At 41.9% G+C, this 19,130-nt stretch overlaps 2 protein-coding genes across 4 annotated transcripts in view; one reads left to right on the top strand and one right to left on the bottom strand.

Annotated features, from left to right (window-relative positions):
• Positions 1 to 19,130, bottom strand: part of SH2D1B (SH2 domain containing 1B) — a 333,978-nt gene that overhangs the window by 224,670 nt on the left and 90,178 nt on the right. The window lies entirely within an intron of this gene.
• DDR2 (discoidin domain receptor tyrosine kinase 2) overlaps positions 9,558 to 19,130 on the top strand; it is a 161,814-nt gene continuing 152,241 nt past the window's right edge. For 2 of the 3 annotated variants that reach the window (XM_082405225.1, XM_082405223.1), the window contains exon 1: positions 9,562 to 9,808. The gene's annotated coding sequence lies outside the window, so the exon portion shown is untranslated. Of the gene's footprint in view, positions 9,809 to 19,130 lie in introns of all 3 variants that reach the window. The other variant, XM_082405224.1, reaches the window with a different exon arrangement.

Below are 19,130 nucleotides of genomic sequence, written 5' to 3'. Positions count from 1 at the left end.
AATTAATTCATTCAACATTCAATAAATATTTATGAGTTCCTACTATATGCTGAGAACAATTATAGACATTTGGGAATATGGTAGTAAACAAAATAAATAGTGTTTACATTCTAGTGGATATAAAGAAGTATATAGTGTGTAAATCAGTTCTAAAATTTAAAAAAAAAGAAATGGCAGAAAGTATTAGGGTAAAATATTAGAAATGGTGGTCAGATTTCACTGAAAAGTGGCATTTGAGTAAAGTCCTGTAGGAAGTTAGGGAGAAATCCAGGTGACTAGGTGGGGAAGATTATTCCATGTAAAGGGAATAACAAGTGCAAAGGCCCTGGGGCTGGTTATCTGATCTAAGGTGGCATACTGGCATATTGGAATAGGTGAAGCAAGTTGGAGCTGCCTTAGAAAGGCCATGGTTTAGGATTAGAAACATTCTGTGGAGAGGAATGGTGCCTGGCACACTAAACCAGGTATAGCCATTGAAAGAAGGTTCAGGTGGCACAGCAAAGACTGGCATCTAAGTAAGGAGGGCACACGTGGGTGACAATCTAGTCAAGACATTGGTAAAATGGTAATTTGCCTGTTGTCTCTCAGCTTTAAATGCTCTGTTCTGTGATGCTGGAACTGGGTCTCAGAGATTCCTTTACCAACAGACCTCCTTTTAGATTCTGCCAATAAGAGGCAGGAGATGAGTAAAAGCCGGGAGGAGGAGAGAAGAGAAGAGAGTCATTTCCTGTTTCTTGGTATCAGAGTTGTTACTCCAGTAGTGGCCCTTAGCTCCAGCAGTAGCATTTCATGCCATCAGGGCAGTTTGTTCCAGGTTCCAGCTTCTTTCCACACTCCCATAACCAGCCTCAACATGTCACATCAATGGTACCATCAGAAACCAGATTATGAACCATCTTAGATATGTGAGCTGTAGTTATGTGGTGCCCCCTCCTTCCAGCTCCTAAGTTCTCATAGCCCAAACCCCTTTTATTCTCCCAGTATTAGGGTGGTGGCTGCTTTGTTCAGTTATTATTTCTGATTGGTCGGCCCTCCAACACCTTTGTGGCCAATTCCTTATGTAAGATCCCTTCTGTTGAAATACCTAGTATGGTGTGTTTTCCTGACTGGATCCTGACTGATACAGGAGAAGAACTCAGAGCACAGAACTCAAGAGGGAGATATTACTCAAGAATCCAGGCATACAAGTAAGTTGGTCAACAGGTAGCCAAAAAGTTACTGGGAATGCCTAGGTGAGACTCTGAGTGGGTTTTCTTGTCAGTTATAATTGGCATAAGGATACCCACCTTCTATTCTTGTTGAAGTGTTAATTTACCAGAAGAGATGCCTGTGCAGAGGCCTAAAAAGTGTGTGATTTGAAGTTACAGAAGCCCACTTGATGCAGTTTGAGCAACACATGTGAATGTATTATAAGGATATAGAGTGTCTTATGGGATCCAAGAGCAGGAAATGCATCCTGACCTTGGGAGGAGCTTGGGACTGGGAACTAGAAAACTGCCAGGATTCTCAGTTGCCTTTGCATTTTCTGTACATTGACTTCATTCTTTTCTCCCTGTAGACCAGCTTTCTCTGCTTCCGTGGTCCAAGTGATGCAGAGACTATTACCACCTAGGGTTTCAGAGTCAAGATCTCCTCTTTCTAAGAAAGTAGTTCAGACTGGAGTTGCAGTTCCTTGATCCATTTTCAAATTTTATGGAATGATTTCTTGCATTTTATGAAATATAATTCAAAAAATAGCTTGGATCACTAGCTTGGATCACACACTATTCAGAAAATAGCTTGTCTATTCCTGATCCCTTCAATTATGGCCAAGGAAGTGGAGGTTACGTAATACAAGCATGGATTTTGGTAGTCCACCCCTGTAGGAGAGAGGGCAGTACTGAGGTCACTGTGGATTGAGCAGACCTACAAATATTTACTATCCTTGGCCTCAGGAATGTTGATAAAACTTGGAATCAGGGCCATGACAAGATGTAGGTCTTTAATCAAAGACAGACCAGCCATGACTGCACAGATCCTCCTATAACAGGCTCAGAGTGATTCTAACAAGGTGGGGGAAGGGGGGGTGCAACTGAGTCTGCAGGTGAGGATCCAGGGGCCTCCACTGTAGGGAGTGGAAGGGATGCAGACTTAAGATCCATCTCTCCATTCACCTCTGCCAGATCTCTCTCAAGTGTATTTAGATCCCTCATGACAAAATAATTCTACCTCTAACCTTCATCCTGTTGAAGAAACCGGGGCTGCCCATGGGCAAAGCAAAGAACAAGAGATTGTAGGACTTCATCTGTGTTCTCAGAGACCGCTGACATCTCATGGGGTGATCTTCTCCAGACTCCATTCCCATCTGGCCACTCCCCTGGCCTTCACTTGGTCTATAGATGCTTTACCTATTTTTTCCTATTTATTTTGTTGGCCTTAAATATTTTAACTGTTTAAAGTAAAAGTATTCTGTGCAATTGCATGATGCTTTGGAAAGAGTAATGAATAAGGACTCAAGAGATGTGAGTTCTGTGCTGTGCTTTCCCCTCCTGTTTTGTGTGACCTCAGAAAAGCCACTTAACTGTGCTGGGACTCAGCTGTAAAACAAGAGCGCTAGGCTTGTTGACCTCGGAGGCTCCTTCCAGCTTACACTGAACTGGGGTCAGCGTAGAAGAACTTGCCCTTGCTTTGTGTTGCACGGGTTTTACAACTGAAACTTGTCTTGCTAGTTGTGAGAGCTCTGGCAAAAGGCCACTGGAGAATTCTGATGGAGCCTGGCTTGGTGTAAATGGTTCCTCTCTGGGATATGAAGGGCCCTGGAGAACGTGGATTCCATCCATAAGACTAACATCTGAGCTTTCCCAGAAGCACACAAGGATTACATAGAATCAGAATCTGGTCTTTATCTTGAAAGGCAATTTGAGTGCTGCTGGACATTCCAAACTGGAATTGTACATGGAAAAATAACATTGGCCTATAAATTCCTTTCCGCTTTGAAATATGTTGTGTGTTAGAAACAGAAAGGTGGTGTTTACGGTGTAACTCAGGGCAATGGGATGGAGTTATGCATTGAGAGATGAATGATAGGGCGTTAAGCAAACAAAGTCTCTAAAGTGAGATATTTTAGAGGATAAAATAATATTTGATAATTATGCAGAGCCTTCCCCCCACCCCCCTTAGGAACTCAGAGATATTAATCTCTCAAGCTTCTCAGTGCCCTCCATAGATACATGAGGAAAGGAGGATGAATTCCTAAAAGCAAGACTCAAATAACTAAAAGTCCTTTGATTTTTCCAAGTTTCTTGGATCCCTAACAGGACAGTCAGTGGGGATTATGTTGTTCCTCTTCCAGACGCCGGAAAAACCCCAGCCTGGACGAGAGGCAGCTGAGGGTCTTCAAATTTCATAAGGAGGGTTATCATTATGTATAAGATGATTGCTCCAAACTGGGCCTGAGCATGGAAAAATAATACTGCTGCTCAAACTCCACTCTGCTCTGAAATATGTGTGTATAAGGAGCTGGGAAATAATTTAGCTGAGGGTTGTTTTCACTGAGTGCAGACAAGGAGGAGGTAAAATGGTAGCAGGGGAGATTCGGGGTAGATAAAAAACAGAAATTTTGACACTGAGTGTTGATAAACACGCAGGCTGTTGAGAGATCCTGTTCCCTTGGAGATATTTAAAAGTAGGTTACTTTCTTATCTGACAAGGACAGTTTAGGTTTCCAGACTTTAGCCTGGAGAAGGGTTACATTCCTAGGATGAGACTGTGAAATGCATTGTTTTAAAAACTCTTTTTGTAGCCCTCACTCTCCTTAGGAAATCTAAGGCTGCGCTACACTTCTGAGTTCTCCATGTCTATTTTCTCACCCCTCATCTCAGAATTTCTACCGAGGTGAGGGTTTTGTTATTCTTTCTCCACAGTGAAAAAGGAAATGGAAGAACAGTAAAACAGGCAGGGAAACCAGATAACCTAGTTAACTAGAACTGGGTGTAAATCAAGAGGCTAGAGGCTCTCAGGTTTTTTGTGGATGCTAAATGGGCAGAAAGAGAACTGCGAAGCAGAAGAAATGGATTCAAACTCAGATTCTGCCATTTACCAGCAACAACTTCAAGTAAGTTACTACTTCCCTGAGCTTCATTTTCCTTATTTGTCAAATGAGGATATTAATATCTGCACTGAGTACATATTGGGGCTGTCTGAGGATCAGATGAAGTCATGTCTGTGAAAGCACTCCTTTAAACTGTGAAATATTATATGTGGCATTGTTAAAAACACAAGTGAATAAGAACATTATTTTGGCCATTAACCTCAGCTTCCTCTTTATTTGACTTTTCAGCTCGTCCATGGAAGAGTCACAGACAGAATGATTTTAATTTTTTAAAAATTTCTCATTTCTTTCTCTGGTGGAAGTGCTAAGAAGCAGTGACATAAAGATGGGCTTCAGGGGAGAAAGAATGGAAAGGAAAATAATGTAGATGATTCTCCACATGGATTACCAGACTTCAATCCCTGAATAGCTAAGAATTGACTCTTTCCCACCCACTGTACATCTTTCCTGTTCACCCATAAGCACACACACTTTACTATCAGCAAAGCACATATATACATACATGTGGTCTAGCTCACCAGGTATGATCCTGGGCAAGTTAGGATTTTTGTGCATTAATTTCCACATATGGACATTGGGGAAATAATAGTATGTACCCCATAAAGTTCTTTTGAGAAATGAAATAATAAATGTAAAGTTCCTAGAGGAATGCCTGCATACAGTAAGCACTCAGTAAGTTATTCTTTTCTGATCTAATTTTATTCTCACAACCCTGTGAGTTGTGCATTCATATCATCCTTCATTTTATAGATGGGAAAGTTAATGACTTGTTCAAGGTGACTCTGCTCACAAGGGGTTTGGATGTGGGTTATCTTCCACTAAAGTCCATCAGAGAAGAATAGCATCTAGTAGTATGTAGCATTAAGACCCAGCCCATTGAGGGAAAGATCTCTTAGGGTTAAGATTATCTTTGAGAACTTCAAATCACTCATAAATGTAATATTCATGCTTTTGTGGATACAACTCCATAGGATAACTATTAAGCACACTAAGATTCTTGAATCATGAGCTAAACTCAGGAAGAAACCAAATGAAAGTCTATATGCAGCTATCTGGACATTAAGACCACTCTGCTTTTAAGAAAATCAAAGTATTTCTATTGCCTACAAGATTTCCTCTGTATTGATTTTTTCAAAAATTAAGCCTTTCTGACTTAATACATGTCAATGGATTTATCTGTTATGGACAGATTAACCAATAAAAAGACATCTTATTTTAAGGATTAGGTTCTAAAATTGATACTTAAGTTAAACATGTACACAATATGACTTCACTGTATTCTTTGTTCTCTTGTTTTGTTTGGTGAGGTATAATTTCTTTAAAATCCAGGGATTGTCAGGCTTTGTTAATTATTGATGTAGCAGATACTTTTGGCTTGTCTTTCTTTTTCCTTAAATTTATTTTTTATTGAAGTATAGTTGATTTACAATGTTGTGTTAATTTCTGCTGTACAGCAAAGTGACTTAGTTATATGCATATATATATTCTTTTTTATAGATTATTTTCCATTATGATTTATCACAGGGTACTGAATATAGTTCTCTGTGCTATACACTAGGACCTTATTGTTTATCCATTCTATATGTAATAGTTTGCATCTACTAACCCCAAACTCCCAGTCCTTTTCTCTCCCACCCCCACCCCCTCCCCCTTGGCAACCACAGATCTGTGCTCTATGTCTGTGAGTCTGTTTCTGTTTCATAGATAAATTCATTTGTGTCATATTTTAGATTCCACATGTAAGTGATATCATATGGTATTTGTCTTTCTCTTTCTGACTTACTTAACTTAGTATGATAATCTCTAGTTGCATCCATGTTGAAGCAAATGGTATTATTTCGTTCGTTTTTATGGCTGAATAGTATTCCATTGTATATATGTACCACATCTTTATCCATTCATCTATTGATGGACATTTAGGTTGTTTCCATGTCTTGGCTATTGTGAATAGTGCTGTTATGAACATAGGGGTGCATGTATCTTTTTGAATTATAGTTTTGTCCAGATATACTGGCTTATCTTTCAATGTATGACACCACTTTTCTGAGAATTGACCCACCTGTGAACGTGATGGAGCAATTTTCATATTACATGACCCATTGCCCTCACAGTTTAGAGATAGAGCATGAATACATGAAACACACCTGACCAATCAAATTCTTCATCTCAGGATTCCAGAACTGGGCTTCAAAAAACTAGTCATTCTTTCTCATTCACTTGAAGTGAGGAGATATATATATATATTTGAGAGATAAGACATCATTTTAGGGTAACCACCTTTAATAATGTGTGAAAAGAAGTAGAAAAGTCTGGTCTGCTGAAAAAGAACAGGTTAAAGCAAGATGTGTAGAGATAAGGAGAGAGAGATGGGAAATGAATGAATGAATGAGAGAGAGAGATATAGGGAGGGAGGGAGGAAGAGAGAGAGGAGAGGGAGAAAAGAAGAAGGAGGAGAAAGAGAAGGAAAAGAAAGAGTAAATAGAAGACAATTAATTAGGCATTAGGTTACTGGTGGCTAATTTCTGATTTTAATTCCTTGTGAAGCTTAAATGTACCAACTGGGTTTGGTTTCTGTGAATACCCATATAGCCTCTTAAGATTTGTGTGTGTATGTGTGTGTGTGTATTTCTTAAACTGAGTTAGTTACATTCCTTTTATTTCCATCCTTTATTTGACTTCCTAAGGCACCACAAATGTATCCAACCCTTGTGAATTTGGAGACAGAAATACTATAGTTATTTCAACTCTTAACACTTGTATTTACTTGAACCTTGGTTTGTAGACTAGAAAAGATCTTGAAAAGTAATCTTGCACATTTCTTCTAGTTAATCCTGCATCCTGACCATTCCAGATAGATCTTATTTTTAGTGAAGGCCAGGTAATGGAATTCTATACTGTTTGTCAGTAATTCGTTTCTAGTGTGAAACAGTCCTCATAACTAGGATATGTTACCTCCCATGGAACATAAATAATTCTGATTGCAATGACTCATGTTTCCCAAGCTAGTCCAGGGGGCAAAATCTGTTCACAAAAGAGTAACGAAATCATATTTCTCCACATCTGTTCCCACAATTTTAAGAATTCCAGCCTTACTCAAAACTCTGTCAAATAATTATGAGAATCTCCAGGAAATGTTTTCTGTGTATTCTGCGAATCACTGCTTTCAACTTTGAAGTGGCATTTGCCATTGTCTTTCTTTTCAGCTATGGCTTCGTGCAGCAGTGGCTGTTGTCATATCTGAAGGAGCATACCCCTCTCCCCAAACCAGAGCTGTAGACTCAAATATGATGATCCCTCCTGATGCTTTCAGTATCCCTCAAATATTTTAGTAAAATACTGCTTTCAGCTTTTCCTTACTCTATTTTTGGTAACATCTTCTTCTTAGAGTTCAAGATTAGACCCCAGATTTGCCTAAGAGTAACCTGAGTTACAGACATGGTATTTTTCTTAGAGCTTCTCCTTACTTTTGACACAGCTTTGTTGCACTTGGTACCTGTCTTTTGTCCCTTGGTTCTTTCTTCACTGAGCGAGTTCTTCCCAAAAGTCTCCTTGGTCTGCATACCAATCGACTCTTGACAGGGCTACCCATCCTTCCTCAGACAGACCCCAGTGTGTCTGAGTTTTGGACTCAGCATCACTGGCTCAAGCTGGATTCCTAGTTATACACATACACAGACAAACAACCAACCCTGACTATGGAGTAGAACCACCTTAAATACTGGTGTTTGAGGATACATACTTTATCTGTCCTTTATTAGCTTCTGGCTTTATGAAATTATTATACTGTTTTCCATATTTGACTTATAGTCTCACCAAATCTGTGAAATTATAGGTCAGGCTATCAGTGCATTCTTCATGGTCATGCCAAAGAGGTAAACAATTACAGGGCTAGATATTTGGGAGGATTCTAGGACTATTTCTCTAACAAGATGTCTGTAGTTGGTTCAGGCAAGCACCCAGTAAAGTGCCTGATAAATGCTCAATATATATTTATTGAGTTGAGCTGAGTTGGTCACCCTCAGCTAACTTTGGGCTTTCTAAGTTATTTGAAGTCTTCTTAATAGGTTTATCTCTACACTGTTTCTTCTCTTTGTAAAATAACCCTAGTTCTAGTGTTTCCTCTTAGGTCTTGTTTTCTACCTTTAATCATCTCTGTGGCTGCCCTCTAAGAACTCTCTGGATTCTCTGTGTCCTCTTCTATCTGGAAAGTACAGATATGAAAGGCCACTTTCTGACTGAGCTTAAGGGCTTTTTAGGGACTGAACACTGGCAGCTTGGCTCCTCATGGCCATCCCAGTTGGAGGTCTTCTTGCCTCCCTGTTCCTCTCCTGAAGTATCTCTCGCTCCAAACTTACCATGGGGATGTCCTTCCATGATCTCTTTCCACTCTCCTCTTCCTGTGTGTCACATCTCTCTTCTTGCTCATCGTGGGGGCATGCAATCCCAGATTGCCTGCCAAAGTACAAGCAGAGAAGAGTTGGGGATAGCTTAAGAGCCCAGAGGCAGGCAGTCTCTTTACGAGGAGGCCATCTCTCAGAGGTGGGTTCGGTCTTCTTAACCTCTCTTTTGCCATCTACCTTTCTCCACGGATCTCCTGAACTTGAGTTTCTGCTTACCCTGCATTTCCTGTACTCACAGAGAATCAAGACCTCTAGGGCAGACCAAGCCTGTGCTTGGTAAAGAATGATCCAGGCTTGGAAGGGTTAATGTCAGGAGCCTTGATGGATGGGGAGGATTATTAGTTACTCTTTTTAAAGAGCCAAGGAAGGGTTCCTCCCTGTCACTTACACTCCCCTTTCACATGATCTCTCTTCATGGCGGTGGATAGAAAAAAAAAAAAAAAAAAGAGGAAAAAAGTCTCAAAATAATTTAGGAAGTCCTCACAAACGCTTGTGTTTTCATTTAGCAGCATGGATACAGCCACAGACCCTCAGAGGGAGCAACCAACTGGGAATTGAGTAGAAAAAAATAGGAATCCTAGACTCTCAAACTATCCAGTTTTTTTTTTTTTTTTTTTTGGTGGGGGAGATAGTTCGGGAGGGGGGAGGATTAAATCAAATCTTTTAGGGGAAGGGCTCAGCTCTGGGCTTTCATGGATAAAACACTAAAGATCAACTCCATGTGTGTGACCCAACTGTCCTGGAAGCGTCAATTGGAAGAGAATCCAAACCTTAAGTTGTGCTCATAGCTTCAGCTCAAGTAAGAAAAATGAGGTGGGGGTCACAGGGTGGGGACCAAGTCTTAGATGGAAGAAGGGGAGGGCTTGGGGATGGATGCAGCGGGGATAAGGCGGAAGGGAGCTATGTCTTTAAGTCTGTCCTATGGTTATACATATTTTTTCTTCTATGAATGGGTTTTGCTGTAAATTATAGCTTTGCCCGTGGTCCCTTGGGTCAAAAGAAATAGTCTCTAAACAGAAAACAGCTCTGATTGGTGACTTTCCTTCTTCCCTCCCCAACCCCCTTCCTAATTGAAACCAAATGTGCAATATATTGGATGCTGGGATCCCTGGCGCTTTCCCAGGAATCCTCAGAATGTGAGGTTTCTCTCAAAGGCATCTTGCATCAGCCTGTGGATGTATGCCTACCACCGGGCTCCTCCACCGGCAAAGTGGAAAAAGAAGCGTTTCACAACAGATTCTTCTTTTTGGGTTGGGGGAACGCAGTGGATTATAGCTCTGTTTTTCTTCTTTCCAAAACTGTGCACTCCTGGATGAACGTAAGTTGTGTGTTTTGGGGTTTTTTTTCCCTTCATTGTTTTTTTTTTTTTTCTTTCTTTTCCGAAAACGAAAGCTCTAAATATCCTTCTCCTGGTGTCTCAGGAAAAGTTTTAAAAAGGAGGCAGAAGGGGGTTTCAAGTCAGGCGAGGAAGGGAAGGGAATGGGGCACCCTAGGCACGAGAAATCCAAGATTTCACGTTTTGGGGGGGCTGGATTTATGTTATGGAGAGAAGAGTAAAGCACTGCTAACCAAAGAAGACTGAAGCATAATAAACGAATCCATCGCAGCTGCAAGATACAATAAACAACGTTCGCAGGGTTGAAACTGTTGGCAGGCAAGACAGGCCGATCGCAGAGCTGGTTTCTGGGATGGAGAAACCCGAGCCGGGAGCTAGGTTTTCGGCATTTAGTAGCGGCGTTCGAGGGTCCTGAGTTTGGGAGAGGACAACTTTTTGTATTTTTGATTTTTCAGGGGAGTCGCTGACTTAACTGTGAGGAGGACAACTTTGGGTGACGGGTGACTGCACCTTGAGGTTTGGGGTGGTTGGGCCGGGGGTCTGGGTGGATGGGGCATTTTTCAGTTGGTGATGAACCTCATCTTCCCCATTTCTCTGGCCTGGGTGCCTTTCCCTTTGTTACCGAATGACTTGGGACTGTTTGCAGTTGGGACCTCTGAGTCCTGGCTGAGGTTCAAGAGTCCCATCCAAGGGGAAAGAGAATTTTTCCAAGTGGCTGAAACTCTCAGGCCAGCCATTTGAGGCGGGAGTTCGCAGTGTTCAAGCCAGGAGGCGTTCAGCACCATTTTGCTGACTGCTTGCCTTCTGCCTCCTTTCCCTGGAGGAACGACAGAGCCAGAGTCTGTAAAGAGTCTTAGAGATCTCTTCTGACCCCCTCATTTCACAGGCGGTGGAAGTGACAGAAGGGGGATTGACACATTCAGGGTCAACACAGCACGTTAGTAGCGAAGTTGCAGATGAAATCCAAGTTCTCTTTACTGCTAATCAGTGCTCTTTCCATTCCATACCTCTACGTGCATGTTCATTTCTCTCGAGACTGAGGTGATAGAGGCAGTTTAATTAACAAGTCACCGCAAGGACATCAGTTATCAGCAAGAGAGGATGCTAATGGTGGTTCATCAGCAGGTGGTATCTGTGGTCATATTTGGTTGTGTGTCTGTGTGTAAAATAAAAAAAGCTAAGTGCTTGCTCTGCACCAGGCTCCATGCTCAGAGCTCTACATACATAATTTGATTGAATCTTCACAGTTCCCGAGGCATTATTCCTAGTTTATGAATAAGGGCATTAAAGCTTAGAGAAGAAGAATGATTTGCTTAAGGAAGTACAGCTAGTAGGGTTGAGACTCATGCATGTCTGACTCCAAACTCTGTGCTCTGAATCACTCTGCAATAACACTGCCCTCCCCCACTCCACACACACGTTTGACTACTTTCCGAGTCAAGTTCCACGTTTCCCTCGGTGACTGGTGACTAGGAGGTGAAGGTGTCGGGCTAGGGGAGCAGTGCAGATCCTCTCTGGAAGGCCGCTTCCGCACTTGGATGGGTATTTATCTGGGTACCGGAAAGGGGCTGCGGGTGGGCAGCTCTCTGCATTATTTCTGGGTGTTTGGTATATACTTACCTTTGTTCTGCAAAGAGCCTCGGATTTAGATTCCGAAGACCCAAGTTCAAGTTCTGGCTCTACCTTTTATTATTTGGCAAAGTTGCTTTACCTTCCTGCACCTAGGCCTCTGTATTTATTACATGGTAAAAATAGCGATACTTTTCAGTATTATTGTTGTTGTTGTTGTTGTTTTTAAGAATTTTATTTATTTATTGGCTGCGTTGGGTCTTCGTTGCTGCGCACGGGCTTTCTCTAGTTGTGGTGAGCAGGGGCTATTCTGTTGTGGTGCACGGGCTTCTCGTTGCGGTGGCTTCTCTTGTTGCGGAGCACGGGCTCTAGGCGCACGGGCTTCAGTAGTTGCGGCACGTGGGCTCAGTAGTTGTGGCTTGTGGGCTCTGGAGCGCAGGCTCAGTAGTTGTGGCGCACGGGTTTAGTTGCTCCGCGCCATGTGGGATCTTCCCGGACCAGGGCTCGAACCCGTGTCCCCTGCATTGGCAGGCGGATTCTAAACCACTGCACCACTAGGGAAGTCCCCAGTATTATTGTTTTAAGAGACGTTGGACGTGAACGCGTTCTGAAGGCTGTGAAGGCCTTCCCCATACCAGTTCTTGTGACAGTGACCCCTGAACACTGGAACAAAATGTGAGGCAGCGTGTGCCATGCTGGGTCCAGCAGGTGGTGCTGATGCCGGCGGGAGGGTGGCTGTATTGGGCTGTGTGTGAAACCCTGGAATGGGTGGCCTTGGTCTTAGTGCCCGTCTCTTTTGAGTGGAAGCAGTCCCTCCTCACGGGGAATAGTCCCAGGTTTTCTATCTGAAACTTTCCTCTGGTGCCTGGCTTGGCCATGCTTCCTCACCCAGTGAGCTCAGTGGAAGCTGAAGGACACCATGGTGTTCAAGCTTCCCTTGCCTGGGTCTGTGTGGTCTCTGAACGAGAAAGGTTTAGTTAGGATCAGTCCACAAGTCTCTCCTCAAAGGAGATGGCTTTCGAGGAGCTTCATATCTAGTTGAGGGTAGATCCTTGACCCTGGACCTTCCTCATGTTCCCTCCTCTGTGCCTGTCATCAGAAGGAATGCAGCTGCTCCTGGGGGTGGGGTTGGAGGCCCAGCAGGCGGTGGGGAGGACCCTGCCTCTGCTTCTCCTTAAGATCTGTTTGCTTTATAAACACTAAAGGTAAGGGAAGTGGGGAAGGCGTTTCCAGATTCTTTTACTTAGAATCCACGAGTTGTGACTCCAACAGTATCCATGTCTGTGACATATGCAAAAAATATATATTGGTCTCTGCCCCTGGTTCCTGGCACAGCGCTCCTGAAACCCTTGTAGTTTCCTAAGTGATAAGAGCACTAGAGCATCTTTTGTTCTAATATTTGGTCTCTGACTCCTGTTCCTGACATAGAGCTCTTAAGTCCCTCGGAATTTCCTGGGTGAGAGGAGTGTCTTTTGTTCTAATGAGGTGATTTTGGGTGGGATCCTGAATGGGGGCTTCGTCCCCAGAAAGGCCAAGCCATGGTTAGAAGCTAGGGATTTTCAGCCCCACCTCCTCCTTCCAGGAAGGGAGGCAGGGCTGGAGACTGAGCTGATGATTAATCATGCCTACATGATGGAAATCCCCGAAGTATCAAGTCTGGGGAGCTTCTGGGTTGGTGAACACATCCATGTGTTGGGAAACTGGTGCACCTCAACTCCACAGGGACAGAAGATCTTATGCTGGGGACACTTCCAGACTTTGCTCTCTATATTTCTTTGTCTGGCTGTTTATCTGTATCCTTTATTATATAATAAACTAGTACACATAAGTGTTTCCCTGAGTTTTGTGAGCTGGTCTAGCAAGTGATTGAATCCAATGCTGGGAGTAGGGGAGGGGTCATGAGAACCTCTGATTCGTAGCCAAGTTGGAAAGAAGTTGTGGGTAACTTGGGGACCTACTACTCGTAATTGGTGTCTGCGCTGGGGGGACGGTCTTGTGGGTCCGAGCCCTTAACCTGTGGGGTCTGCACTAGCTCCAGGCAGTGAGTATGTTAGTAGGGGAAAAAAGTGAGTTTTTCCTAGACGATGTCCAAGCACAGAGTGGGAGTGTCATCCAAAGGAGTCTCATCACCTCCTCACTCTCCCCTAGCCTCTCTGTCAACTCACTGTTTTCTTCCCTTCTTACATAGTCACGTCCCAGACTTTGTCATATGAATTATCTATCACATGCAACAAATCTAGTTCAGACCTTTCCATATGATTACAGTTTTAATAGACACACTAAAAAATTAGAGGTTCCCCCCCTTATACTAATGTCACGCCATTTAAAATTAGCATTAACTCTCAGGCACTTCTTCCCAAGTTCCTTTGTAAGGTCCACTTTCAGGCACTTTACATCACCCTCACCTCAAACACACGACCCAAACACACATCTCACGGGCATTCAGAAAGCTACCGCCCCTCTGAAAACGGACCTCCACAGACCTGCTGATGTCATGTGCCAGCTGACATAAATGGTGACCTGCCCTCAGCTCAGACACGCTGGATCCTTTATGCCCCTTGACCTGTTTGAAGCCACGCAAGGTATGAATTGACCCTCTCCTAACACTGACTACTCAGTCCAGATATGTGTCCTACATCCCCAGGCCTCCCAGAGCTTCTCTGAAGTCAGCAACCATCCACAATGAGGGCTGCTCACCACTACGTTAGGAACCTCGGGTAGACCTTAAGGATCAATTAAATAAGAGTATCTGAGGGTAGGGGTTGAAGTGAATACACTTCAGTATTTTGAAGTGTTCCCCATGTGATTCCAAGCTGAACCTCTGCTGATAAATCTCCAAGTTCGTTGCCTCAGCCATTCCTCAGTGGGGAGTAAGGGCACCCTTTATAGGACAACCCCACCCCTGTTGTCCTGTAAAGAATTTAAGGGTCAGTGCCTCCCTCCCCTAGCTGGCTTCCTTGAGCTTGGTCAAGACCACCTCATGGTGTCCACAACCTGCCTTTTCCCCTTAAGTGGACACTTGCCCAGGCCTCAGACTCTTTCTGATGTGAAGTCAGACAGACCTGATTTGCACTCCCAGCTGTATACTCACTGGCTGTGTGATCTCGGGCAAGCCGCTTCAACCCTCTCAGTTTCCTACTCTGTAAAACAAGGATCGTAATTCCCATCTAATAGGTATTACAGATACCTCTTGTGAGTACATAGCATAATGTTTGGCGTGTAGTTAATAAATGAAGTTGATGATGATTGCTTTTATTATTAATTTGGCACAGATGCTTTGGCTTGTTCAGCCACATAGCACCAGCCCAGCTATTTTTCCATATCCTTAGTCCAAAAACATTCTTCCAGGCAGCAATGTTCACCCACCAAAATCCCCTTCTACAAATAATGCTCCTCAAAGTACTTTTGCAGTGGAAAGGATATGGGTTTAAGTTCTGGCTTTGCCACCACTTACTAGCCGTGTAACCTTGGACGAGATCTTGAACCTCTCCAAGTCTCATTTTTCTTATCTCATAGGTTTGGTATATGAAATAGGTGCCATTAGATATACAAAGAGGCCAACATAGAGCCTCATACGTAGTAGATGCTCTGAGTAAGTGAATGCTCACTCAGTGTCACTTCTCTTACTTTTTCTGGTGGAATCTTCAATGCTTTGTGGTTTAAAAGCCTGTCATGTGTGAACCATTGAGATTGTTATCTTGGATTGATCCCTTTCATTTGAACACTTTGGTTTGATCATGGATGCGATCTATTGGAAATTTGCCCTCTTTGATTTGAAAAGACAGCTGTCAGTTCATCTCCTTGCCTCCACTCCCTCATCCATTCCCACCTCACTTTCACCCAACCTTTCTCTTAATGCTCAAAACACACTTGTGCATAATGCTATCTTTACAGGGGAACTAAACACAAGAGTAGATTACTTGGCTAGGGGTCTGTACAACACCAGAAGAAAAAAAGGAGTTGGTAGTTTGGGGCAGGTAGGGAAGAAGGGATACTATATATTATATATTAGACAAGATAATCCTATTACAGTGGAAAGATTTAGAGGGCAGTATAAAACAGTACGGGTCACAGTTGATACTGCTGTTGTAACTAAATGCGAAATGCATTCAGGAAAGGGACAGATGAGTTAACAAAAGAGAAGTACAGGTTTTGTGCTTCTGTAGAAGTCATCCAGCAACTAGCTCGTCCCACCAAGGCCTCCAAGTTGGAGGGACCACTGGGGGAAAATTGGCCTTGACTTATGTTCACCATTTTTTTCCTCTCCTACTCCTAATGCCCAAGTCTCTGCCCCTTTACCCCATCTGGCTACATTTCTCAGTAGTTTCTAACCTGTTTCTCTCCCTGATTGTTCTGGAATCCCTCGGCAATTCAATTTTATTTTACTTGGCTTAATTCTATTTAGCAAGGATTTATTGACTGCTTCCTAGTGTAAGGTACTCTGCTTAACATTTTCTAATAACAATAGCTTAATAAAGGAACTGAGATGTCCAGATGCCTGCCCGGGGATATTCATCAAAACACCAATCACCTAATGGCTAAAGTGATGGTCTCTCTAAACTTTCTCCATCTCTTTATATTTTATTTGCATGCATTTGGACCTGTTATGATTGAGCCTATGTTATTCAGATATGATTTGGCTGAAAATAATTCTCTTCTTATTTTGATTTTCTTTCTTATTTTTGCTTTCTGTCCTTCCTGTTGTGCATGGAACTATTTGATGTTTCCAAGTTCTGTAATTCTCCAAGCATTGGAGATCCCAGCATTTGGCAAGTTGTATACTTATTAAATGGAATCTCACTTTGGTCTCTAAGCACCAAGAAAGGTTAGGTTTGAGCCAGCCCAAGTACCACTGAGGCCTGGAAGAGCAGTGAAAAGGCAGAAGGGTTCTAAATTGTGTTTAGACTTACTTTGAAACTCCTGGGTTCAGCTAGGCTTCTCCAGGAGATTGGCATTGTCTATAATGGATTCACTCATTCAACTGTCTTGTGGCTTGTGTTTTGTGCCTAGTGAGACCCCAAAGAAATGTTTGAGGAGTCCCTTGTACCTACTGGTCAGAGGTTAATGCTGTGTACTACGTGGTGTGGGTGTAACTGGGAGGGCTTATAAGAATAGAACCTTGTGTGCAAAAGGTAGTGAGGAGAATATGCAGTAAGTTTTGGTCTCAGCACCATCATTTTCTAGATTTTTTACCTCAAAGAAGTCTTTTACCTTCAGTGGTCCTCAATTTCCGCATCTGTTTCCCTCATGTACTTTTATATCCTTCTTTTATGTTCAGAAAAGGGAACGTGTCAGGAACTTTGTAAAGGGGAAAGCACTGTGCCTATGAAGATGGTAGGTGGGGATGCCTTTTGAACGCATTTCATAGGTAGCTAGTCCAGCAAAATTTACTGTGTGCAAGGTTGCCTTGGAAGTGCTCATGGGAGCTATACCAACAACATGCCTTGCAGGGCTGTAACTTCCCAGAAGCATATAAAACTTAGACGAGTGGTGAAGGTTACAAAGGCTGCTGGGGCTTGTCCTTTAGGATGTACTCTCTTGAGATTCGGGGGAAACAAGTTGATCTAGAGAAGAGAGTAGTGGGAGTTAAATTCACTCAAGAGTAGCTAATCATTCCTCAGACGGATGTAGGTCTAATTCTAGAATGTGTACACTATATAGATTTTTTAAATTGAGATAACAATGTTAAAATAATATCAAAGGGAATTAAAAATAAATCCTAATCCCCCCCCAAATCCCAGCAAGTTATTTTGTGAGTACTGACAAACTGATTCTAAAGTTTATATGGAGAGGCAAAAGATCCAGAATAGCCAACACAATATTGGAGGAGAAGAACAAAGTCAGAGGACAGAAATTACTTGATTTTAAGACTACTATAAAGTTACAGTAATTAAGACAGTGTCGTATTGCTGAAAGAATAGATAAATAGATCAACAGAACAGAATAGAGAGCCCAGAAATAGATCTACGTAAATATAGTCAACTGATCTCTGTCAAAGAAGCAAAGGCAATACAACGGAGCAAAGATAGTCTTTTCACCAAATGGTGCTGGAATAACTGGACATCCACATGCAAAAAAAAACAACTCTAGACTCAGACCTTACATCCTTCACAAGAATGAACTCAAAATAGATCATGGGCCTAAATGTAAAATGCAAAATCAGGAAACTCCTAGAAGATAACATAGGAGAAAGCCTAGGTGGCCTTGGGTATGGTGATGACTTTTCGACACCAAACGCACAATCCTTGAAAGAAAAAATTGATAAAGTGGACTAAGTTAAAATTAAAAATTTTTGCTCTGTGAAAACTAGTATCAAGACAATGAGACTACAAGCCATAGACTGGGAGAAAATATTTGCAAAAGACACATCCGATAGAGGACTGTCACCCAAAATATATAAGGAACTCTTAAAATTCAACAGTAAGAAAATGAACAACTTGATTAAAAACTGGGCAAAAGATCTGAACAGACAGCTCACCAAAGAAGATATATAGATGGCAAGTAAACATGAAACAATGTTCAACATTATATGTCATTTGGGAATTTCAAATTAAAACAACAATGAATTACTACTACCTACCTGTTAGAATGGTCAAAATCCAGAACACTGACTACACCAAATGCTGGTGCTGATATAGAGCAATAATAACTCTCATTCATTGCTGGTGGAAATGCAAAATTGTACAGCCACTTTGAAAGATAGTTTGGCAGTTTTTTTATAGAATTCAACATATTCTTATGCATGATCAAGAAATCGTGCTTCTTGGTATTTACCCAAACAAATTGACAACTTACGTTTACACAGAAACCTACATACAGATGTTTATAGCAGTTTTGCTCATAACTTCAAGACCTGGAAGCAACGAAGATGTCCTTCAGTAGGTGAATGGATAAATAAACTGTGGTACATCCAGACAATGGAGTATTATTTAGCACTAAAAAGAAATCAGCTATCAAGTCATGAAAAGACAAGAAGGAACCTTAAATGCATATTGCTAAGTGAAAGAGGCCAATCTGTAAAGGCTACATACTATATCATTTCAACTATATGACATTCTGGAAAAGGCAAAACTATGGAGACAGTAAAAAGATTAGTGGTTGCAAGAGGTTACAGGGGAGGCGGGGATGAATAGGCAGAGCACAGCGGGTTTTTAGGGCAATGAAACTATTCTGTTGGTGGTGGATACCTGTCATAAAATTTTCCAAATCCATAGAATGTATAATACCAAGAGTGAACCCTCATGTAAACTATGGACATTGGGTGATAATAATGTGTCAGTGTAAGTTCATCAATTGTAACACATGTACCACTGTGGTGAGGGATGTTGATATTGGGGGAGGTTGTGAGTGTACGTGTGGAGATATATGTGAACTCTCTACTTTTTGCTCAATTTTTCTGTGAACTGAAAACTGCTCTAAAAAAAGTCCCACATCCCAAATTCCCAAAACTCTGATTTTATCCTGGCTATTTCTTTCTTATTTGATGTCAGACCTTGTAATATAGTTATATAATAGAGTCATAATTATTAATTTTGTTTTTCAGTTAAGTATTGCCAGTTTATCCTAAACTTTAATAATATTATTTTATTTAATAAATCTAATGGAAGCAGAAACTTAAAGTTATCGAGAAAGACTAATTCAACAGGTTAATAGCAGATATTTGGGAAATCTCTTTGTCACATCATTCAAATTAGAATAACTTATCACTTGAAAGAATATTCATTGAAATTGTTTT

Source organism: Balaenoptera borealis (assembly GCF_965194805.1).
Source record: "Balaenoptera borealis genome assembly, chromosome: 1".
Lineage (NCBI taxonomy): Eukaryota > Metazoa > Chordata > Mammalia > Artiodactyla > Balaenopteridae > Balaenoptera > Balaenoptera borealis.
Note: the sequence above shows the minus strand (reverse complement) of the source record. Positions and strands in the feature narration are given on the sequence as shown.